Here is a 26,682-nt window from a genome sequence, read left to right on the forward strand (position 1 = left end):
TTTCATCTCCATGCATTCATGAACCAAGAACTAGGTGAAATTTGGCATAATCCATGCAAATGATTCAAGGAGTTTATAAATAAATTGATGTGAATGATTCCCTTGAAATTTATTTCATAGAATGACAAGAATTTGAGGAAGTTTGTTTGGTTTATGTTAGGTGATGAAGCAAGAAGGCAATGGAGCAAGAATTGGAGCAAGAGAGATTGGGAACATAGCAAGGTGATGGAGCAAGGAGGAACAAGCACGTTGGTGACTTGGAAACCAAGTTGGCAATGCCAAAACGTGTGCGCAGCAAGGAAGAAGAAGGGACGTTGTTGGCTGTGTGTTCAGCAACAATTCCAGCAACAACGCCCAACAAATCAAGCTGCCAGGGAGAAGAAGGCTTGGGCGTTGTTCCTGGCGTGTTTTGCCAATAACTTGGGCAACAACGCCAGGAAGCCACCAAAGAAGAGGCTTGGGCATTTTTCCTGGCGTGTTTTGCCAATAACTTGGGCAACAACGCCAGGAAGCCACCAAGGAAGAAGGATGGGCGTTGTTGCTGGCGTGTTTTGCCAACAACTTGAGCAACAACGCCAGGCAGCCTGACCTTTCCCTCTTCAATGGAACATAACTTGAGCTACAAAGATCCAATTGAGGTGCTTCTAGTTGCGTTGGAAAGTAGACATCAAGAGCTTTCTAACCATATATCATAGTCTATAGTGGAGCAAAAAAATTGAAGCTCAAACCAGAGGCAACTTTGGGCATCAAAACTGAGTTCAAAAAAGCAGAAAGGGCCAAGTGTTTGGCAACAACTTGGGCTGGCAACACCCAAGCACCAAGTTACTAGCCTAGGAAATTCTTGGGCATGTTGCCAATGTGCATAAAGCTGGTGTGTTTGCCAGTAACGCCAGACCATTGGGCCAGAAGCGAGAAGAATGAGCTCTGTTTCCTCTGTTTGGCAACACTTCCTCCATTGAGCCAATATTCAACAAGGATAAAGCCCACATTGCTAACCCAATTGAAGATGTCCAAATGAGTTTTAGGAGTAGTATAAATAGAGAAGGAGTTTGTACTTTAAAAGGACGGACTTTTACTTTTTAGACACTTTTACTATTACACTAGCATTTTTACTACATCTCACCCGTCTTCTATTTTGTTTTTTTTTTTTTTTTTGCAACTTTGAATTTCAGTTTTAAAGGAATACTTCTTCTTCTTCTTCTTTTTTATTCTTCTCTACACTTAGTTTAATTTTCATCTTTGTATTTATTATTGAGTTTAGAGCTATGATTCACTAAACCCCACCTTCATTAGGGGGAGGAGCTCTGTTTATTTGAATGGGTTGATAATTCTTTTCCTTCTCAATTCAAGTGGTTCATCCAAGAGGAAACTCTTGTTCGTCAAAGATTCAACTACATTCGAGAGAAGGGTTGAATCTACATGAATTATATGGTGAACTTGAGAAAGGAGCCATGTAACTCAGTTTAGAGTCATCCTTTCATGATTTCTTCGATCAATACACTTTGGTTTGGTATGTGAGATGTAACCTCCCTCAGTTGAGATTTTGGAAGTTGTGTGGCCTTGGATTAGAAATTGAACTTCACCTCTTCTCATGACCAATTAGATCACGAGAGTGGCAATTGATTGTGTTGAAGAGAAATTAAATTGCCAAGAGATTGGGATCCAATTATTCACAATCCGCCATGGATCTATACCCATGATTGAGAAGGAATTGAGTAACATCAATTCATGACAATTTACATCTCTGATCCCTAATGATCTCTCCATCATTAATTCTCATCTCTTTTGTTCTTTAGTTCTTTGAATACCCACTACCCAATTCCCTTCTACATTCTTGCAATTTATCTTTAATGTCATTTAAGTTTCTTGAAATTTAAGTTTCCGTCATTTACTTTTAGTCATTTAATTTGCTTCCCTTACTTTAGTTCTTTAAATTTCTTGTCATTTAATTCCTTGCAATCTCTTTCAAGTGTTCAAATCTCAGGAATCAAAACAATGTTTGCTTGACTAAATTTACCATTTAGCTAAAGTTGCTTAATCTACTAATCTCTGTGGGATCAACCTCACTCTTAGTGAGTTTTATTACTTGATACGACCCGGTATACTTGCCGGTTACGCGTTAATATTCAAATTTTCGCTTATCAAGTTTTTGGCGCCGTTGCCGGGGATAGGCAAAGATTAACAATGATTAAGTGAATGGTAGTTTAGATTAAGCATTTTTCTTTTCTTTAAGCCCACTAACTGTTTGATATTTTGTTTCACTAACTTCAACTTCACTCTAGCAATAGAGTACTTTATTTTTGTTATTGGTTTGTGTGCGTTGTATGTCAGAAGCAAGAAGAGGAGTATCCATTTCTTTTGACCCTGAAGACGAAAGAACCCTCCGAAGACTAAGAAGAGAAGCAAGAGAAAAGGGGATAATTGGTGTGGAGGATTCAGAAGTAGAAGACCAAGTCATGGAGGGCAATTCGCATAACCCTCCTGAGGGAGTTGCCAACAATAACGACCCACCTCAAAGGAGAGTTCTAGCTTCTTACACTTTCCCCAATCCAAGACACTGTGGGAGCAGTATACTCACTCCCAATGTTCACGCAAACAATTTTGAATTGAAGCCTCAGCTTATCACTCTGGTGCAAAACAATTGTTCCTATGGAGGAGGGCCCCTTGAGGATCCAAATCAACACCTATTTGTCTTCCTAAGAATATGTGAAAGTGTCAAGACAAATAGTGTGCATCTAGATATTTACAAGCTGCTTTTGTTCCCATTTTCTTTGAGGGACAAGGCATCTCAATGGCTGGAGACATTCCCCAAAAAAAGCATCAACACTTGGGATGATTTGGTGAATAAATTCCTATCTAAGTTCTATCCACCCCAGATGACAATGCAACCCATGAATTGAAGCATCCGCTCATCACCATGAACGATGTTGCTCAATGGCTTGAAACCTTCCCACAAGGAAGCATCATGGGATGGGAAAATCTAGTGAGTGAATTTCTGGCCAAGTTGAAACCACCCCAGGAAATTGGTAAGCTAGAGGCAGAAGTGCAACCATCCACGCAAGAGAAGGGAGCGATAGAAATTGAAGGTGTAAATGCAGTCATGAACCAAAATCAACAGATATACCAACAACTTCAGCAACAATTTAGAGCTGATGGCCAGAAAAATCGATTGGCTGCAAGTTGCTGTAGTAAATACACATAACCTACCTCAAAATTCACATGGTTGGAATCAATCTAAAAAAGGTTTTGGAGCAATTAACTATGAGCAACAAAGTCATGAGCAATTACACTCTCCAAATAGTACCTCAAGTCGGTTCCAACACAAATCTCAGGGTGATGTGTACAACCCACCCTGGAGGACTCATTCCAACTGGAGGAGGAGTGAGCACCAAAATCAAGAACCAATGGACCTCAATTACAACAACCCCAACTTCACAAACTAGCAAAAACACCACCATAACAACAACAACCACTACACACCACCACAACACACATCTTTCCAACCTCATCACACCTCACAATCTTCCCAAAACAACTTTCAACAACCATCTCATTTTACACAACCACAACCGAATCCGGACTCTCAAAGAATCTCTAGTCTGGAGATGATGATAGAGAAACTCATGAAAAATCAACAGATGGTAAGCAAAATCCAAGAAGTCTCAATCAAAAAACTTGAGAGTCAAATGGAACAAATAGCTAAATACATTGTAAAAATGGGTAAAAAGAAAGCAAATACCATTCCCAGAGCCACTGAAGATGACCCAAAAGACAACGAAAAAGCTGCTAGGTAGGAGAAATGGAAAGCAATCATAGAAGAAAGTGAGAGGGCTATGGAAAAAGAAACAATCATCCAGGAAAAGCATCACAGAGAAGTTCCACAAGAAGAAACAGAGGAAAGGAAGCCCATAGTGAAAGGAGAAAATCAAAGACAACAGGGTTTTCAACTTCCATGATCAAAGAATGAAGGATGTCAAGCTAGTGACAATAAAGAAGCGCTTGTTGGGAGGCAACCCAACCTGAGGTAGTTTTCTTTTCATAGCTAGTTTAATAAAAAGGTTAATTAGCTTTATCCATATTGCAAGAAGCTAAGTTTGGTGTTGCACACCAAAACAATATAAGGGAGAATGAAGGATTTTAAGTTTGGTGTTCCACCAAAATCTCATTATAAAACATATTCTCACCTTCTGCATAATGCTAGCTTCAAGCATTTAGATAAACTAGTTAACTATTCTGCTTTTTCCTAGTTTTTAGTTCTATTACCCTTGGCAAAGAAAAAAAAAGTAGTTCCACATATGGTTGATTTGATGCTTGAGAACCATTGGCAAGGTACTAAGTTTGGTGTTCTCACACCAAAGTAAGTTCAAAAGCCCACAAATAATTCATGCATGCTAACCATTTTCTCAAGTGCTTGGGGACAAGCAACTTTCAAAATTCATTGTAGGAAGTCACTTCAATTTTTGGAAGGATTAAGCATCATCAACCAAAGAGGCAAAGAAGGATGTAAAGACCAACAATGATGATGATAAGGAGTAAAGCACGTGAACTCCAAAAGGTTGTATTGTTAAGTGATTGTCTTTTATTTAAAATTGTTATGATTGAAAGTAATATTGTACCCCTGCTTGTCTGCTTAGCATAATCTCTTTAAGAGTTCAATAACTAAGATGCTAAATACATCATAGCACCATACACTTGAAAATCTGCTTACACTCAAGATCCATAAATTGCAAACAGAGAACATTTCTTTGAAAAGAATGATTGAGGAGTCAAAAATTTGTTTGAGGCAAGCAACAGATTAAGAGAAGTGGTGGTTCTAGTTGTATGATTGTGTATTGAGGTTGCATGTTTATGAAAACCTGCATGGGAGCTCATAGGCAGGAAATAGAGTTCAAAGAAGTATTATGGAGATTCTCAAACATCTTTTGATCCAAGAAGCAGCAAAAGAAAACAAAAGAAAAAAAACAAAAAAAACAAAAGAACATGGCAAAAGGCTCTGAGCATCAATTACTAGGAAGAAAAAGAAAGAAATAAGAACTCAAAGAGTTATTATCCTAGTTAAATGCTTGTGGTAGAATTGTGTCAAAGAGAGAGGCTTGAGCAAGTAAATCCTAAGGGGTGCTTCAACACCTAATACCTTAAAACCAACTGGTTTGGGAGTATTGATTGAAAGCTTATCTAAAGAGCCGCTTTGAGACATGACACTTAGAGTCAAGGCCAAGACACAAAAACTATAAGCTGCTTCAAGGTGATTACCTATAGAGAGATTTCCATGATATCATTTGAATGAAAGTCCTAAGACCTAAGACTTCCAAAATGTAGGGACTAATAAGCACAGAAATCCTTGTATGAGCATATAATTCAGAGTTCACCCCACTGTCAACTAATCACTTCACTCACTAAGGCAATACAAGCTACTCCTCAACCCGTTCCGATTGAAAGAAATCTTTTTGCATAGTTCTTTTCTTGCTTGAGGACAAGCAAGGTTTAAGTTTGGTGTTGTGATGCGTTTGCATCTTTGCTATATTAGCTAGTTAGTTTAAGTAGTTTTAGCTTAGTTTCATTCATTTTCTTTGAAATAAACAAGTATTTTAATGAGTTTCATCTCCATGCATTCATGAACCAAGAACTAAGTGAAATTTGGCATAATCCATGCAAATGATTCAAGGAGTTTATAAACAAATTGATGTGAATGATTCCCTTGAAATTTATTTCATAGAATGATAAGACTTTGAGGAAGTTTGTTTGGTTTATGTTAGGTGATGAAACAAGAAGGAAATGGAGCAAGAATTGGAGCAGGAGAGATTGGGAACATAGCAAGGTGATGGAGCAAGGAGGAACAAGCACGTTGGTGACTTGGAAACAAAGTTGGCAACGCCAAAAGGTGTGCACAGCAAGGAGGAAGAAGGGGCATTGTTGGCTGCGTGTTCAGCAACAACTCCAGCAACAACGCCCAACAAATCAAGCTGCCAGGGAGAAGAAGGCTTGGGCATTGTTCCTGGCGTGTTTTGCCAATAACTTGGGCAACAACGCCAGGAAGCCACCAAGGAAGAAGGATGGACGTTGTTGCTGGTGTGTTTTGCCAACAACTTTAGCAACAACGCCAGGCAGCCTGACCTTGCCCTCTTCAATGGAACATAACTTGAGCTACAGAGATCCAATTGAGGTACTTTTAGTTGTGTTGGAAAGTAGACATCAAGAGCTTTCCAACCATATATCATAGTTTATAGTGGAGCAAAAAAATTGAAGCTCAAACCAGAGGCAACTTTGGGCATCAAAACTTAGTTCAACAAGGCAGAAAGGGCCAAGTGTTTGGCAACAACTTGGGCTGGCAACGCTTTCCAACCATATATCATAGTTTATAGTGGAGCAAAAAAATTGAAGCTCAAACCAGAGGCAACTTTGGGCATCAAAACTTAGTTCAACAAGGCAGAAAGGGCCAAGTGTTTGGCAACAACTTGGGCTGGCAACGCACAAGCACCAAGTTACTAGCCCAGAAAATTCTTGGGCACATTGCCAATGTGCATAAAGCTGGCGTGTTTGCCAGTAATGCCAGACCATTGGGCCAGAAGCGAGAAGAATGAGCTCTGTTTCCTCTGTTTGGCAACACTTCCACCATTGAGCCAATATTCAACAAGGATAAAGCCCACATTGCTAACCCAATTGAAGATCTCCAAATGAGTTTTAGTAGTAGTATAAATAGAGAAGGATTTTGTACTTTAAAAGGATGGACTTTTACTTTTTAGACACTTTTACTATTACACTAGCATTTTTACTACATCTCACCCGTCTTCTATTTTGTTTTTTTTTTTGCAACTTTGAATTTCAGTTTTAAAGGAATACTTCTTCTTCTTCTTCTTTATTCTTCTCTACACTTAGTTTAATTTTCATCTTTGCATTTATTGTTGAGTTTAGAGTTATGATTCACTAAACCCCACCTTCATTAGGGGGAGGAGCTCTGTTTATTTGAATGGGTTGATAATTCTTTTCCTTCTCAATTCAAGTGGTTCATCCAAGAGGAAACTCTTGTTCATCAAAGATTCAACTACATTCGAGAGAAGGGTTGAATCTACATGAATTATATGGTGAATTTGAGAAAGGAGCCATGTAACTCAGTTTAGAGTCATCCTTTCATGATTTCTTCGATCAATACACTTTGGGTTGGTATGTGAGATGTAACCTCCCTCAGTTGAGATTTTGGAAGTTGTGTGGCCTTGGATTAGAAATTGAACTTCACCTCTTCTCATGACCAATTAGATCACGAGAGTGGAAATTGATTGTGTTGATGAGAAATTGAATTGCCAAGAGATTGGGATCCAATTATTCACAATCCGCCATGGATCTATACCCATGATTGAGAAGGAATTGAGTAACATCAATTCATGACAATTTACAGCTCTGATCCCTAATGATCTCTCCATCATTAATTCTCATCTCTTTTGTTCTTTAGTTCTTTGAATACCCACTACCTAATTCCCTTCTACATTCTTGCAATTTATCATTCTTACTATTTACATTCTATTTATCTATTTCTTGCAATTTACTCTTCTGCTCTTTAAAATTCTGCAATCTTTACTTTCTTGCAATTTATCTTTAATGTCATTTAAGTTTCTTGAAATTTAAGTTTCTGTCATTTACTTTTAGTCATTTAATTTGCTTCCCTTACTTTAGTTCTTTAAATTTCTTGTCATTTAATTCCTTGCAATCTCTTTCAAGTGTTCAAATCTCAAGAATCAAAACAATGTTTGCTTGACTAAATTTACCATTTAACTAAAGTTGCTTAATCTACCAATCTCCGTGAGATCGACCTCACTCTTAGTGAGTTTTATTACTTGATACGACACGGTATACTTGCCGGTTGCGCGTTAATATTCAAATTTTTGCTTATCATGGATGATGTACATTTATCTTAATGAATTGTGCTTCTTGATTATATGCATTCTTATGTCTTTGGCTTGAATGCTTTCATGCTTCTCTATTGCTTGTTTGGTTGTCTTAACTGCAAGTTTAGAGCGTCTCAAGAATACTAGAATGAGTGAAGTGCATGTTCCTCTTTTGTATAATTGTGACATAGCTCTCTATGTTGATGTGTGTGTTCTAAACTGCGCGCAACTTAGAATGCACACTCACTTTTATTCATGTTGCACACTGGGTCACCCACCTCATTCTAGTGAATTACCTCATTCTAACAATGTACACTTCTTTACTTTTGTATTTTCTCATCTTATGGTGTTATATTTTTGTTTTTCATGAATGATGCACCTCAAGCAAAAATAGAAGCGGAAGGAAGAACACGCAACAACCGGTTGATCCACCAGCTGAAGGTGGCCATTTGGAGAATCGCCATACCCCCTTGCTCATCTTTGAGTGCACCGAGGACGGTGCAACTTTTAAGTGTGGGGAGGTTGTCCGACCAATCGGCGTTTTTGGGTGACAAGTTTCTAATCCCAATACTTTTGCATCTCATTTTAGGTCTTCTAGGATTTTTAGTTGCATTTTATTACTTTGCATATATATATCTATTAAGCTTAGTCAAAATCATGATATTTTCCAAGGATTTTTCCTATAGGCACCCCCAATTGATTGAAAAAAATTTTTTTTAGAACTTGCTTGAATTATACAATTGTGGATCATGTTTTTGAGCTAAGAACACAAGCATGGGAGATTTGAGCCTAATTGTGTGGTTACATCATATAACCACTTATTTTCATTCTTGTGTGTATTATTCTCTCTCTATGATTGTAATCTTTGATTTGTTTAATTCTTTATGTCCGTTTTTCCATGTATGCATGTATTTATATGATTGAGGCCATCATTTTATTTAGCCCACTTACCCAAATAGCCTATCTTTCATCAACCATTGTTAGCCAATTTTGAGCCTATTTAATCCTTTTGTTCTTAATTGTAGCACATCACTACCCCTAAGTGGAAAACAATAAATGTCCCTTAAATTGGATCTTTGATTAGCTTAGGCTAGTGAGAGTGTGTATCATTTGGGTATGGAAAACTTAGGACATTGGTTGAGGTAAAAGTGTAATTTGTATTTTTGTTGAAAATTATGGGTTGGGTACATGCTTATGCATTAAATATATAAAACCATATGCACTGATACGTTTGTATATATTTTCAAAAAAAATGTAGAAAGAAAAAAATACATATATATATATATATATATAGAAAAAAAATAATAAAAGAAACAAAAATAGAAAAAAATGCAATAAAAAGGGGACAAAAAATGTCCTAAAGTAAAGCAACAATAACAATGCATATGAAATGTGAATTAAAGAGAATGCATGAGTATGTGAAAAAAAGTGGGAATCATGGGTAGCTAGGTATTGTATTAGAATTGTATAAGTTGTTATATGTGTTAGGTGAAAGCTTAGGCTAATCAAAAATGCAAATTTTAAACTCACTTAGCCATATATGCATCCCTACCTTTACCCTAGCCCCATTACAACCTATGAATAAGTCCTCATGATGAATGTATGCATGCATTGAATAATTGTTGATTGTTAGATGAAAAGCAAATCATGGAAAGCATGATTAGAAGAGAATTGAGTGAATCAACCCCATACACTTGAGTGACTAGAGCGGATACACATCCGGTGAGGGTTCGATCGCTCAATTACATGTTTTCACCCATGATCGTCTATTCTTGCAAGTTTGTAAAATCTTTCAATAATTCAATTCAATTGTGGGTGTGATTTGACTGCTATGGTTTTAGCCCTTGTACTTATATATGTATTCTTGGAAGTTGACTTATTTTGACCAAGTAGTTGCATTCATTTAGATAGATTGCATGTAGATAGGTTGTATTTAGGTAGTTTACATTGAATAAATGTTGATACCCTTTGCTTCTTTCTGGAGTTTAGCATTAGGACATGCTTAGTTTAAGTGTGGAGAGGTTTGATAAACCCCAATTTTATGGTTTATCGTGTGCTTATTTTGGGAGATTTTATCATCTTTGCTCACATTTATTCAATGAATAGCATGGTTTTGTAATTCTCCCTTAAATTGTGCGCAAGTGTAAAAACATGCTTTTTAGTCCCTTAAATTAGTGATGTTAATTCACTTTAATTCCATTGGATGCCTTGATGTGTTTGTTGAATGATTTCAGGTTCATAAGGCAAGTATGGGATGGAAGAAATGAAGAGAAAAGCATACAAAGTGGAGAATGAATGAGGAAACAAGGATTTAGAGTACATCAACCCACGCGCACGTGTAGAAGACGTGCACGCGTGGAAGTGAAGTTGCATGGCGACGCGTACGCGCACATGACGCGTACGCGTGGATAGGAAAATTGCCAAGCGACGCGCACGCGTGACCTACGCGTATGCATCGATGCTTGCACGTGACTCACTTAAAGGCAAAATGCTGGGGCGATTTTTGAGCTGCCCAGGCCCAAATTCAACTTGTTTCTGAGGGTATTTCATGCAGAATTCAAGCTGGAGCAAAGGGGGAGCAATTGTTTGGAGTTTTTGCATCATGTAGCTTAGTTTCTAGAGAGAAGCTCTCTCTTCTCTCTAGAATTAGGGTTCTTAGGGTTAATTGCATCATAGATCCATGTTTAATTCTTTGCTTTTATCTTGTTTCTTCTACATTTTCATGCTCTAGTAGTGTAATTCTCTTGTTCCTTCTTGTTAATTTTCCTTTTTACTCTCTTTTGTGATGATGAACTCTTGATAGATTTGGATCTTTTTTAATAAATTTTGATATTTGATGTTCCTTTATTGTTGAATTGAGTTGTGATTTTATTTTCCTTGCAATTGGTAGTTGGTAGATTTTACTATTTCTTGCACATTTATTATGCTTTTCATTTATGCCTTCCAAGTGTTTGACAAAATGCTTGGTTGGATGTTAGAGTAGATTTTTGAGCATTCTTAGCTTGGGAAGAGTAATTAGGTAATCTTGAGTCATGAATACCCAACTCATGTTGGTAATCTAGAGTTGTTAGTTGATATGATTTCTATTGACTCTAATCTCTTGCAAATTCCATTAGCAAGTTGATTAGGATTTTTGGATTGAGATTAACTAGTCTTGCTTAACTTTCTCTCATGGAAGATAACTTACACCTTCTTCCAACATTGGAGAAGACGAAATAAGATAAATTCTTGTTCATTATTGTTATTAGTGACTAGGATAGAAAGCCTATATTCTCAACTCTTGCCATGAATGTCTCTCTTTATTACTTGCTTGATTTACTTTTCTTGTCATTTAATTTCTTGTCCCTTTTATCAATCAAAACCCCCTTTGCATCTTCATAGCCAATAATTGACCACTTCATTGCAATTTCTTGTGAGACGACCCAGAGTTTAAATACTTCGGTTAATTCTTATTGGGGTTTGTACTTGTGACAACACCAAAATTTAATTTGATTTGAGGATTGACTATTGGTTTGGACTATACTAACAACTGAATTATTTTGTGGAATTCCGAACTGGTATAAATCCTTGCATCAGCGGGTCACATGATAAGTTGGTCGATTGAATTATCACAATTTGATATTCAATACGAGCCGCATTCTGCTATAAAAGTACAAGAAATGGTTGACTTTCTAACTGAGATGACGTATTCGTCTATTGATTTTCTGAGATGGGAACTCTATGTTGACGGAGCGTTCAATACAAAAACGGAAGTGCCGGTTTGATCTTCACCAAAGGAGATGACATGGTTATTGAGGCCTCTATTAAATTCGATTTTCCTATTTCAAACAACCAAGTTGAGTATGAAGATTTAATTGCAGGATTGGCATTAACTAGGGAAGTCGGCGTAACGGATCTCACAATATTTAGTGATTCTCAAATTGTAACTTTCCAAGTCAATGGCGAATACCAAGCTCGAGATTCTCTGTTATAGCTATACCTGAAGAAGGTACAACACGAAATTTCACATTTTAATTCCTTTGCATAAAGCATGTGCCTAGAGAATAAAACATACGAGCTTATGTATTATCAAAACTAGCAAGTAATAAACCTGGAGGTGGAAATCAGAGCCTAATACAAGAGGTGCTCTTCGAACCTTCGGTTGGAATCTCCAGGTCACAATCTCACACTCTAGTAATACTAAAACTTGGCTAGATCCAATTTTCATGTATTTAAAGCACCGAAATTTACCTAGTGATTCCAAAGAAGCTAAGAATTTTAGAATGAAAGTAACAAACTACACCATGATTAATGGTCAGTTGTATAAAAGGGACATCTCACAGCCCCTCTTGAAATATTTAACACCCCAATAAATAATGTATGTATTGTAAGAGATTCATGAAAGGTGTTGTGGATATTACATCATAGGAAAATCATTAGCCAAAAGGTCGTTAGGGCTTGATACTACTAGCCAACAATCATGAAAGATGCAATGGATTACATGAAGAAATTCCAGTAATGTCAACTTCATGGGAATCTGCATCAAGCTACACCTCAGGAACTCATTTTTGTCATTCCAACCAGGCCTTTTGCAAAATGGGAAGTTGATCTCTTGGGACCATTTTCCCAGGAACCTGGATAGGTTAAGTTCTTGATAGTGGCGATAGATTATTTTACCAAATAGGTTAAAGCCATGTCACTATAAAAAATAACGGCAGCTCAATGTCGAGAGTTCATATGGCAGGAGGTACTGACAAAATTTGGGATTCCATAAGTGATTGTCACAGACAATGGAACTTAGTTCGCAGATACCAAGTTCTGTGAGATTTTCAACAAGTTGGGACTTTGTCAAGTATTCGTGTCTGTAGAATACCCTCGAGTCAATGTCTAGGTAGAAGCTGCCAATAAGTTGATTCATAACGGATTGAGGGAAAGGCTAGACGACTTTCCAAATTCTTGGGCCGACGAGGTGTGGTCAGTACTTTGGTCTTATCAGACCACACCTCAGTCTTCTACTAGAGAGACACCATTTAAGCTCACTTATGGAGAAGAAGCTGTGATTCTGGTGGAAGTCGGAGAGCCCTGACGATCAGATTTTCTGTCAGTAAAGAATTTTACAGATAAAGACTTGTTGCTAGTATAGTTTCTAAACCAACAAAGAATCCTTTCGTACAAAAACTTGTTTGTCACTAAAGCAAACCCAATAAAATTTATAACCGAAGTATTTAAACCTCGGGTCGTCTCTCAAGTAATTGCAGGAAAGTATGATTTATTATTGGTTATGAAAAAATATCTTTTTGGGGTTTTGAATAATGAACAGGAAAAGTAAATTGCAAGAATTAAAGTAATAACTAATAAAGCTCTTAGCAAGGTATGAAAACTGGAAATCCCATCCTAGTTATCCTTATCAATTGTGATGAGAATTGTTTATTGCTCCCACTTAGTTAACCCTTACTAAATAAAGGAAAGTCAAGTGGACTAATCAATGGGATTCCTCAAGTCCTAGTCAACTCCTAAGGAAAGACTAGCTTTAGAGGGATCCAAATCAATCAGCAAATTCCAATTATCAATCAACAAAGGAGTTTGATAACTCAAGTGTCACCAATTAATCAATTCAAGCTAAAAACATAAAAAGCTAAATTAAAATCATAAATCTGAAATACCTCAAATTGTATTAAATATAAAATCAAATCTAACATTGGAAGATTCATAACCCAAATTAGGAAAATAAGTAATTAACAAGAGAAATAAATGAACCAAAGCACTAGAATAAATAAAAGTAGAAGAGAATTTAAATTAAAGGAACATTGAACCTGGAATGGAGAAGGAATGAACCTAAAACTAAGAGAAATCCTAAATCTTAAAACCTAGAGAGAAGAGAGAGCCTCTCTCTCTTTAGAAACTACATCTAAAAACCTAAAATTGTGAATAATGAATGTTGTCTCATTGAATGAATTGATTTCCCCACCTTATAGCCTCTAATATGTGTTTTCTGGGCCAAAAACTGGGTTAGAAACAGCCCAGAAATTGCCCTCAGCGATTTTTTATACGTCCAGCACACTGCAAAGTCACGCGTACGTGTCGTCCACGCGTACGCGTGGATTGAATTTTCTCCAGGTCACGCGTCCGTGTGATCCATGCGTGCGTGTCGCCTATCTTCAGAGCAGATATGACAAATTATATATCATTGCGAAGCCTCGGACGTTAGCTTTCCAACGCAACTAAAACTGCCTCATTTGGACCTCTGTAGTTCAAGTTATGGCTGATTTAGTACCAAGAGGTCAGGCTAGACAGCTTTAGCAGTTCCTTCAGTTTCTTGTATCCCTTCCACTTTTGAATGCTTCCTTTCCATCCTCTAAGCCATTCCTGCCCTATAAACTCTGAAATCACTTAACACACATATCAAGGCATCAAATGGTAATAAGAGAGGATTAAAATTAGCAATTTAAAGGTCCAGGAAATATGTTTTCAATCATAGCACAAGATTAGCAAGGAAAATGTAAAACCATGCAATTAGTATGAATAAGTGTGCAAAGACTTGATAAAAACCACTCAATTGAGCACAAGATAAACCATAAAATAGTAGTTTATCAATCTCCCCACACTTAAACATTAGCATGTCCTCATGCTAAGCTCAAGAGAACTAAAAGAGTGAAGAGGAATGGTAGAGAGTATGAAATGCAACCTATCTATGTGAATGCAACTACATGCAAAATGTTTCTACCTACTTGGTGAAAAGTAAATAAATCTTTCAAGAGCAAATATGAACTGGATTTCACTAATTCAAATCATGAAGTACAAATAGACTTGCAAGAAGAAGATAGCTCATGAAAGCCGGGAACAAGGAATCGAGCATCGGACCCTCACTGGAAGTGTATACACTCTAATTTCTCAGGTGTTTGAGGTTCGATTCTCTCAATTCGCTACTAATCTTGTTTTCTAAGGCTTTCTCTTCTTCTACCAATCAACAGAAGTTTAATGCATAAATACACATATCAAGAGGTCTTTTAAGGGTTGTAATGGGGTTAGGGTCAAGGTATGATTGTATTTGGTCAAGTGAACTAAAATCTGAATCTTTAATTAAGCTAAACTTCTCACCTAACTTAGGACAATCCATGTAATCATAATATAAAGAGCAACTACCCATTAATTATGTTTTCCACATATTCATGCATCCGAATTTGAGTACAACTCATATGCATTGCTTTCACCATTGACTTTGGGGCATTTTGTCCCCTTTTATTATTTGCTCTTTTTCTTTTCTTTTTCTCTCTTTTTTTATTTTTTATTTTTAATAATTTTTTTCTTTTCTTTTTCAATGCATATGATTAAGGTATTGAATGCATAAACATGTTCTTAATATTCTTGTTCATATTTTCTCAAGAATACACAACACCCAATTCCCAAACTAAATATTGGCAAACCCAATTTCCCCACACTTAATTCGTGAGCACTGTCACTAGTCTAAGCTAACCAAGGATTCAAACTAAGGACATTATTATTTTCCATTTAGAGTTAGTGATGAGCTAAAGTAAAGAACAAAGGGGTAAAATAGGCTCAAAATTGGTTTACAAAGGATAATGAAAAGGTTAAGGCCATATGGGTATGTAAGCTAAGTGAAACACCGCTTCAATCATATAAGTATATGCATACATCAAATAATGAAAATATAGAATTAAGCAAGACAAAGATCACAATTTTAGAGAGAACAACACACACCAAAAAAATAAAATATTGGTTGATAAGATGCAACCAATCAAGTAGGCTCAAAATCTCACTAGTTTTGTCTGTTCGAGCTCTAAAACCATGTTCCAAATTAAAATTTCTTCAAATAAGTTTTTCAAAAAGTTTAATTCAAATTAGTGAAATGCTATAAAAAGTTTCTTGAAAAAGAAAATATTACTTCAACTAAGTAGTAGCTAAATGTACAAAATCAAACAAATGTGAAAACAAACATGCAAATGCAACAATGAACAAACAAAAAAAATAAAATATTGGTGTTGAGAAGGAAATAACTAACCCACGGAAGTCGGTATCGACCTCCCCACACTTAAAGATTGCACCGTCCTTGATGCATGCTAAGATGTGCAAGTGGACGGGTGGCTCCAACTGATGCTTTTCTCCAAAGATTGTGCAGATGGATTTGTCGGTTGCCCCATTGAGAAGCTTTCTCTTTCTCTTCTTTAGTGGCCAACCTGAAAGAAGACGAAAAGGAAGAAAAAGAACCCAGAAATAAAGATAAGAAAACAAATAAAGTGTGGGTGGGTTAATGCCAAATAAAGAGGATCTCAACTACATGGTAGCTACAACATGCAAGTGAGAAAATAGTAGAAGCAAATGGCATATCAATAGTGCAAAAGTTGCAACAATAGGAAAAAGACAGTATAAATTCATGTCAATGCAAAAGGAGCACAGGTATAATAAAAATTGGCATTTAACAAATAAATAATATCACCCAATCAATGTAAAGCAAGTCACTAAGCACCAAAATAATACCAGAAAAGATACAACAGTTGAATAAGAACAGTCAACACCAATGGAAAAATAATAAACTGAGAAAAGAAAATAAAAGTATGCATAAGAGTAAAATGCAGTGAATGAAGGTATGCAAATAAATCAGGTAAAATGAGAAGGAAGAGGGAGGAGATGAAAGTAGGAAAGGAGGAGGAAAGAATGAGAAGGGAGAGAGAAAAGGAGAAGAATGGAATCTGTGAAGCGACGCGTAAGCGTCGCCCACGCGTACGCGTGGGTGTGCAAAAGAAGAGGCGATGCGTAAGCGTCGTCCACGCTTACGCGTGGGTGAGCAAGAATCCTAGTGACGCCCACTGGTTGTGCTAAACGCATAATACCAGTACCAAGGCAGCACAACTCTCGGCCAAATCACCCATTGACGCCGATCTGGCGATCCACACATACGCGTCACTGACGCTTACGCGTGGGGTGACTAAAATACGGGTGACGCGCACGCGTCGCCCACGCGTACGCGTGGGTTGGCTCATGCACAAGGCACCCTTCTTGCACAGCTCCCGCGTAACTTTCTGTAAGGTTTAGCGTCGCATGTGACGCATGCGCATGGTTCACGGGCACGCGTGGGATGCACTTTTCTTTCTTTTTTTTATGCAGAATTCAGATGATGATGCAGAATTTACAAATTAACACTGATAAAATTAAAATAAAATAAAACTAAGAATAAAAAGAGACGATCATACCATGGTGGGTTGTCTCTCACCTAGCACTTTTAGTTAAAGTCCTTAAGTTGGACAATTGGTGAGTTCCTTGTTATGGTGGCTTGTGCTTGTACTGATCCTTGAATCCCCACCAATGTTTGTAATTCCAATGGCCTCCGAGATCCCAAACTAGGTGCAAAGAGCCTTCAAGCAAGATTAAGCAAGGGACAAGGCCCCAAGAGTGTTGATTGCTACACTGAATTCCGGGGTCCCAAACCATGCTTTTGCACCTGTCTTCTTGTTGACCATCTTTGTTCCAACCGGGTGGTAAGCAATCCGAATTCTCACTAAGGCATCCAAACAGCTTCCTAGACCTATACAATTTAGTATTCTTTCAACCATGATAATTCAGCCGTGAGCTTCCTACCACAATGAACCTAGGATTGTGTTACCAACCGCTGACCATCTCTCTTTTACTCTTATAGCCACAAAGAGCTCTAAGTTGCCCATCCGTCTCAAGCAAAGCATATTCAAGTGGGCTAATTAAGTTTAAAGATGAGAGATTTATCCACTTGAATGAAGGGATGGATGGTGATGGCTTTGAGGGAGAGGTCTCCAACAACCTTGGCAAGGTGATCTCCAGCTCTATTCCCTTGGGCTCTTCTTTGACAACTTCTACCTCTTTGCAAGCTTCTTCAATATCAACCTCTTCCTCTTGGTAGCTTTCTTCCAATTCGATCTCTTCTTCATTGTTCACCAAGGGCATGGGAGGTTGTGCTTCTTCTTCTTTAATCTCCATGTCAAGTCCAATGGGAGAGAATTCAAATGTAGATAAGAATTCATTAATGAATGAATCCATCTCTTGATCATCCCCTTCAAAGTCATCAACCATGATATGCCTTGGAGGTTGTACACCCTCCTCAACATCAAATTCAAACTCCTTAGAAGGGGGCTCTATGACTGGGCTTTCCCATGGACGTTCCGCATCTCCTAAGTCTTCGACCACTTCTTTCTCTTCAATAATTCCGGCTTCCTCTACCTGTTCCAATACAAAGTCATGCTCCTTACTGTCCACTGGAGTTTCTAGTGTCTCCTTCATCCTACGTTCTTCATTAGATTCTCCACATAAAGCCATGGGAGTTCCTTGAGTGTCCGAGCATCGGGAAGCTAATTAATTTATCGCTTGCTCCAGTTGATGAAGGGTTGCATGAAATTGATCTACTGTTTCCTTGAGGCGAGCCTGTGATTCTTGGGTCGATGGATATGGACATGGTGTATACGGAAGTGGTGGATAAGGGTTAGGGTCATATGGGGGGTGTTTGGTAGAAAGGGGCTTGTGAGTTTGGTGGTTCAAAGGTATGTTGTGGAGGTGGTTCATAAGCATAGGGTGGGGCTTGTTGGTAAGTACAAGGGAGTCCACCATATTCATCATCTTTGTACGCTCCCTGGAATGGCTCTTGACCAAAGTAATTTGGTGGCGGTTGGTTGTCACGAAAAGGTCCACCATAACTATTGCCTTGGCATGCATTGTAAGATGGTCGTTGTCCATGGTGCCTTGGAAGGTGTTGTTGCCGAAAGGGTTGATCAGATCCTCGTGGCTCCTTCCATCTTTGATTCTTCGAACCTTGATGCCTGTTCTCATTATAGCTTCCATTCCTTACAACAACATTGGAACCAAACTTGAAGCCAGAGGGGTGAGAATTCATAGTAGCAAAAGAAATAAAAAAAACTAATAGAAATTAATGAAAATAAACTCCTAAAACTAGAAGCACTAACAAAGAAACGAAAAAGCAAATATTTACAATAACCAATAATAAGGCACACGTTTGCAATTTTTCGGCAACGATGCCATTTTGACGATCAGATTTTCTGTCAGTAAATAATTTTACAGATAAAGTCTCGTTGCTAGTATAGTTTCTAAACCAACAAAGAATCCTTTCGTACAAAAACTTGTTTGTCACTAAAGCAACCCAATAAAATTTATAACCGAAGTATTTAAACCTCGGGTCGTCTCTCAAGGAATTGCAGGGAAGTATGATTTATTATTGGTTATGGAAAAGTATCTTTTTGGGGTTTTTGAATAATGAACAGGAAAAGTAAATTGCAAGAATTAAAGTAATAACTAATAAAGCTCTTAGCAAGGTATGAAAACTGGAAATCCCATCCTAGTTATCCTTATCAATTATGATTAGAATTTTTATTGCTCCCACTTAGTTAACCCTTACTAAATAAAGGAAAGTCAAGTGGACTAATCAATGGGATTCCTCAAGTCCTAGTCAACTCCTAAGGAAAGACTAGCTTTAGAGGGATCCAAATCAATTAGCAAATTCCAATTATCAATCAACAAAGGAGTTTGATAACTCAAGTGTCACCAATTAATCAATTCAAGCTAAAAAAGTAACAAGCTAAATTAAAATCATAAATCTGAAATACCTCAAATTACATTAAATATAAAATCAAATCTAACATTGGAAGATTCATAACCCAAATTGGGAAAATAAGTAATTAACAAGAGAAATAAATGAACCAAAGTACTAGAATAAATAAAAGTAGAAGAGAATTTAAATTAAAGGAACATTGAACCTAGAATGAAGAAGGAATAAACCTAAAACTAAGAGAAATCCTAAATCCTAAAACCTAGAGAGAGGAGAGAGCCTCTCTCTCTAGAAACTACATCTAAAAACCTAAAATTGTGAATAATGAATGTTGTCTCATTGACTGAATTGATTCCCCCACTTTATAGCCTCTAATCTTTATTTTCTGGGCCAAAAACTGGGTCAAAAACATCCTAGAAATCGCCCCCAGCGATTTTTCATAGGTCCAGCACGCTGCAAAGTCACGCGTATGCGTCGTCCACGCGTACGCGTGGATTGAATTTTCTCCAGGTCACGTGTCCGCGTGATCCACGTGTGCGTGTTGCCTATCTTCAGAGCAGCAATGGAAAATTATATATCATTGCGAAGCCCCGGATGTTAGCTTTCCAACGCAACTGAAACCGCCTCATTTGGACCTCTATAGCTCAAGTTATGGTCGATTTAGTACCAAGAGGTCAGGTTGGACAGCTTTAGCAGTTCCTTCAGTTTCTTGTATTCCTTCCACTTTTGTATGCTTCCTTTCCATCCTCTAAGCCATTCCTGCCCTATAAACTCTAAAATCACTTAACACACATATCAAAGCATCGAACAGTAATAAGAGAGGATTAAAATTAGCAATTTAAAGGCCCAGGAAACATGTTTTCAATCATAGCACAAGATTAGGAAGGAAAATATAAAACCATCCAATTAGTATGAATAAGTGTACAAAGACTTGATAAAAATCACTCAATTGAGCACAAGATAAACCATAAAATAGTGGTTTATCAAGCCCAGTCCAAGGTTACTCCAGCTGGAAAATATTTTTCCAGGAACTCCCTTCTGAGCAGATCCGAATTGGTAACGACTGCTTTAGGTTGAGTGTAGAACCACTCCCTTGCCTTTTCCTAAAGAGAAAATGGGAAGGCCTATAGCCAAATAGTAGTCTCATCTGCACCATGATGCCTAGTAGTTGAGCAGGCTATCTGAAAATCCCTAAGGTGCTTGATAGGCTCTTGAGCAGGTAAGCCATGAAACTTAGGCAGTAAGTTGATTAGCGCAGTCTTCAGTTCAAAATTTGCAGCCAAATTTGGATGATGCGCTTGATACGGTTGCAGTGTAAAGTCCGGAGCTCCTGCTTCCTAAAGAGTAATCCTTCTAGGCTCCGCCATATTACCTGCACGTAAATCAACAGAATCAGTAGAAAAGGAGCTTGTTTCTTCCTCAAATGGCGCTTCAGATTCGCTCTCAGATAAGACTGGTGAATTGGTAGTAACCACTTCACCACCCTCAGAGGCTAACCAACGCCGAGCTCGCCTAATACGTTAAATAGTTCTTTCTATTTCAGGATCAAATACAGCTAAGCTCGGATTAGGTAGTGAACGCGTCATTCAATGAAAGAAACATACAGCTCATGGTAATAAAATAAAATAAAATATGCAAATATGTAAAATTAAAAATATTTACACCAACCAATAATTTAGCACACTATTGCAACTCTCCGGCAACGGCGCCAAAAATTGACGGGGCGAAAAATTGCCGATTAAGAAATTAATATAGAAATAACGTTGCGAGTACAGTTCTTAACTGACGAAAACTCCGCTTATCAATTTAGAAAGAATTGTCACAAATTGAGAATAAAATACTGGGAGTATGAATCCCAGGTCGTCTCCCAACGAGTTGACACAAGAGTGCAAGTTATTGATTAGGAATTTTTTTCCCGAGAAATTTAAGAGTTGGAGAACAGAAAAATAAATGATTATAAAATAAAGCGATGAAGATTAATGAGAGGTTTTATATATTTAAATTAAAAGCCTTGACTGGGAGAAGATTAATCGGAAATTCTATCCTTGTTGGATTCTCCCAAGTGTAATAGTAAGAGGTTGTTGTTTTTACTTAGTTAACCTTTACCGAATAAAGGAAAGTCAAGTAATTGAGCTAACTCTAATTCACAAGTCCTAATCCTCTCCCATGGAAGGATTAGCGTTAGTGACTAGAGAGCCAACCAACAACTTCCAATCTCCAATTACACTTGAGTATTCCAACTCAAGGGTCTCCTTTTAATCAACTCCCAAGTCAAGTTGGGAGTCTACTCCATTGACGTGAATGCCATTTTCATAAACGATAATTGGGGAAGAAAAGTAGACATGGAAATTCAAATAAAATAATAACAGAAAATTAATTAAAGGTAAAAATAATTCTTTGCATTAATAAATTCCAAAATCAAGGATATCCATACTTAAATCTGAACAGGGTTAATGGGTGATTAAAAGAGTAAAGAAATAAAGAAACAAACTAGAATAATGGAAACTTCAATGGAGGTAGTAACTCTTCTTAATGTCCAAATCAAAAGCATAAAACTCTAAATCTATGAATGTGAAGAAAAACCTAGAGGAAGAAGTGTTTTCTCTCTAAGATCCAAAACTAAAACTAAAAACTATGCGAATGAGAATGTGTGTTGAGTCTCTGCTTGTCCCCTGGCTCTAGTCTGTGTTTCTGGGCTGAAAACTGAGTCCAAACTCAGCCCAAAATCGCCCCCAGCGTCTTCTGCGATTTCTACACATGGGGCACGTCATGCTTATGCGTCATTCACGCGTACGCGTCGATGGTCTTCTTCGCGTGTCACGCATACGCGTCAGGTACGCGCACGCGTGAGCCATGCGTGCGCGTCACTCCTCGCTAGTTATCTCCTTTATTTCTTGTGCTCCTTCCATTTTTGCAAGCTCCCTCTCCATCCTCTAAGCCATTCCTACCCTATATATCCTGAAAACACTTAACGCACGGATCACAGCATCGAATGGTATAAAGGGGAATTAAAATACACAATTTAAAGGCCTAGGAAGTGAGTTTTCAACCATAGAACAAAATTAGGAAGGAATTGTAAAATCATGCAAATTGTATGAATAAGTGTGCAAAGGCTTGATAAAATCCACTCAATTAAGCACAAGATAAACCATAAAATAGTGGTTTATCACCAGCCATATTGATAAACCCCAATTTTGTGGTTTATCATGTGCTTAATTTGGGGGATTTTATCAACTTATCCCACATTTATTCAATGAAATAGCATGGTTTTGTAATTCTCCCTAAATTTGTGATTAACTGTGAAAACATGCTTTTTAGGCCTTAAAATAGCTAAATTTAATTCACCTTAATTCTATTCGATGCCTTGATATGTTTGTTAAGTGATTTCAGATTCATAAGGCAAGTATTGGATGGAAGAAATGAAGAGAAAAGCATGCAAAGTGGAGAATTCATAAAGAAATGAGCTTTTGGAGAATTGAAGGCCACACGCACGCGTCACTCACGCGTACGCGTGAGAAGAAGATCTGCAAGCAACGTGCACGCGTCACCCACGCGTACCTGTGAGAAGGAAATTTGCCAGCGACGCGCACGCGTCGTCCACGCGCACGGTTGACGAGCGGCACGTGACTCACTTAAAGTGAATTCACTGGGGGCAATTTTTGAGCTTTCCAGGCCCAAATCCAACTCATTTCTGAGGCTATTTCATGCAAAATTTAAGATGGGTCAAAGGGGAGCAATTAGATTAGGTTAGGAATCATGTAGGTTAGTTTTCTAGAGAGAGAAGCTCCCTCTTCTCTCTAGAATTAGGGTTCTTAGGTTTATTTTCTCCTTAGATCTAGGTTTAATTTCTTATTTTCATCTTGTTTCTTTTATATTTTCATGCTCTAGTAGTTCAATTCTCTAGTTTCTTCTTGTTAATTTCTCTTTTGTGCCTCTTTTATGTTTATGAACACCCTTGTTGGATTTGGATTTTCTTTAATGCAATTTGATGTTTGATGTTCTTTTATTGTTGATTTGAGTTGTTATTGTTATTTTCTTGCAATTGGTAGTTGTAGATTTTATTATTCTTGTAATTTATGATACTTTCCTTTTATACCTTCCAAGTGTTTGACAAAATGCTTGGTTGGATGTTAGAGTAGTTTTTGAGCATTCTTGACTTGGAAAGAGAAATTAGGCAATCTTAAGTCATTAATGCCCAATTTAGATTGGTGATCTAGAGTTGTTAGTTAATATTATTTCCATTGACTCTGATCTCTTGCTAATTCAATTAGTAAGTTAATTACGACTTTTGGATTGAGATTAACTAGTCTTATTTGACTTTCTCGCTATGTTGAAGATAACATTGTACCTTCTTCCGATGTTGGAGTTGACTAAATAGGATAAATTTTTGTTAATCATTGTATGATAATTAATGACTAGGATAGAAATCCTATATTCTCAATCCTTGCCATGAATGTCTCTCTTTATTACTTGCTTTATTTGTTTGTTTGCTTTATTTACTTGAATCTATTTTCTTGCCCTTTTTTACCAACCCAACCCCTTGGATACCATAACCAATAATATGAATACCTCACTGAAATTTCTTGAGAAGACGACCTGGGACTAATACTCTCGGTTATTTTTATTGGGTTGGACTTGTGACAACCAAAATTAAACTTTGCTTGAGTATTATTTGTTGGTTAGGAACTATACTATCAGCGAAATTATTTGTGTAAAATTTCTAACCGAGGATAATACTCTTTCACATATCAACTGCCAAAAAGTAAGAGGAAGCCATGAAACAGTTAAATCAATAAGCAACAAGGTAATTAAATTGGAAACTATATAACAAAAGTGGAAGTGTTTACCAATGGCATTCCGAGCAATATGCTCATCAGCCAAAATGGTCAGGGAACTTAGGGATAGTCATTCCATAATTCTAAGAGCATGTGAATACTCGCAAACTTAGAAGCATTAACACCTTCTAGGTAAATCTTTGGAGATGAGATATTAAAATTCTAATACAAATTAAATCTTTTATCATCCTCCAAAGTCATAAGAAAGGGCGTCGTGCCTTCAACTTTCTCATATTAAAATAAAATCCTTGAAACCATGATAAGATTCTTCGAAGACATTGAAAATTCTCCTGTTTGAATTACTTCAGAAAGAAATGAAACCACAACCTTGAGAACTAAAAGGCATGGTCAAGTTGAAGAAATAAAAGAAAACCCTATACAAAGGTTCTAATCCTAAAAAAGAACATAGGAGCTCGAAACTTCGGATAATGGCCCAACTATTGGGATGAAGTTACGATGGAGCGCATCCTGTATAATTCAAATGTCTTGTTTGAAGTCTGAGAAAGGGAGACAAACTCTGAAACAGGTGAACAACGTCTCATACATCCACAACCAGTCAGGTTGGGAGCCTGCATGGTGGTTAAAATGACAGATATGATCACTTGGAGATGGAGGAGATAGGACGTATAAATTTTCTATGTCATAATGAAGATAACCTCGGCTTCCCAAAAGGCGTCCAACTCGTCCTGAGTGATGGAAGATGGAGTTGACTTAACCTCTGATGAAACCCGGGAATAGGAATCCATGCACAGAGGATTTGTACCAAGTCTCGAGAACGACGTGCCGACCCATTCATGAGTAGCAATTACTTTCTTCTTCGGCATCTTGTTTAAAACCTATAGGGGCACCACCACTACATCATGAAAAGGAAGACCCATAAAATGATCGTGGAATCCAGAGGATAATATATATTTCTCTAAAAAAAAAAGGAATCTGAAAGAAAGTGCTTTTTTCCCGGAAATTCAAGGGAAACTAAAAAATCCTAACATTCGAAATAAAGGAAATCTAAATAGTGGTACCCCTACTAAAGCGTAAACTTGCCAACAAAAGAAACACCATTCAAAGCCATAGGAGTAGGAACATGAAAATTTTCAGTTGTTCAATAAAATCCGAGGCAAGTAATAAACTATTTGAAAAAAAGAAATGGAAATGAGTGCTCGAACTTGAACAGGATGAACTGTCACGTAATGTGCAGAATAAATGGCGAACATGACCACCCATCAGAAGTACTAGAAGCACCGTGAAGAGGAAAAGAAATCAAAGGAGAGTTCGAAGGTCACTTTGAAAGAATTTTGGAAGTCCTTGGAGAAAGAGGATATCTTCTCTTTCCAGAAATAAAAGAGTAAAGTAAAGAGGGATTTTCTTTAAATAATAATAAGTACAACATTAATTGCTGAGGAGAGAAGGAAGCAATTAAACCTGACGGTTCGAAAATCAAGAGAAGATGCAACTGCTTAAAAAAACTGAAAAGGTTCGTCAAAGTACCTTTTTTGGCGCTCAAAAAATTAATAAAAACAAAAAACAAAAATTCAAATGGGCTTGGTCCAGTAAAACTTGGGTTAATTTACCTAAATCACATGTCAAGAAACTTAAGTTAGGACACTGTTTTGGATAAGGATAGCACACTACGAGTCCAAAAAGGTTGGACAAGATCGGAATGTTACTAAAAATAATATTTGTCGAATCAAAGCTATTAAACTCGGAAAGTTACCAAATTATAATATCAAAACGTACAATCAAAAGGCATAAATGCATAATGGATACCTTAAGAAGGTATAAGACAAGGAAAAGGGAACCAAGAGATCGGGTACATTTTTCTCATTGTATCTATCCTAAAAGTACTATTAATTTTAGTATCAGAGTGTTTTGTAGGTTACCCTTGACTTGGTGTTGATACGTCATATGTCTAACTTTAGCCTCTAAATCGCATAAACTCGTATCTAGCTACAAGTACGAATAGACAGAATAGTAGAAAAATTTATTTTAGGATAATTTAATAATTTTAGAGTGCAAATAATTTAAATAAATAAATTATCTTTGTCTTTTTTTTAAACAATAGCTACAAGACAACATAATATAATTAGCAAGAAAATATATGATATATTCATATCCGAATGTCATTATTAAGTCATTAAGTCCCTAAAAACAATTTTTATATAATATAATATGATTCTTTATTTTAAATATCTCATGTATGGATATTTTTTTTCTTTTTTCTTGTAATTTCTATTCTAGAGAAAAGTTAGTGTAACTCAATTGTAAATGTCCATCATTTTAAATATTTTTTAGGACTTCTTTTCCTACCATAAATAATTTTAAGTATTTCAACATCTTGTAGGAGTTAAAAATTATTATTCAGTTATTTAATTTTTTCTTCTCATAAACATATTTAATACTATAATAAAATAATAATTATAACACAAACTATAAGACTGTTAATTTGGAC

This window comes from Arachis ipaensis, chromosome B03, assembly GCF_000816755.2.
Source record: "Arachis ipaensis cultivar K30076 chromosome B03, Araip1.1, whole genome shotgun sequence".
In the NCBI taxonomy this organism is placed as follows: Eukaryota; Viridiplantae; Streptophyta; class Magnoliopsida; order Fabales; family Fabaceae; genus Arachis; species Arachis ipaensis.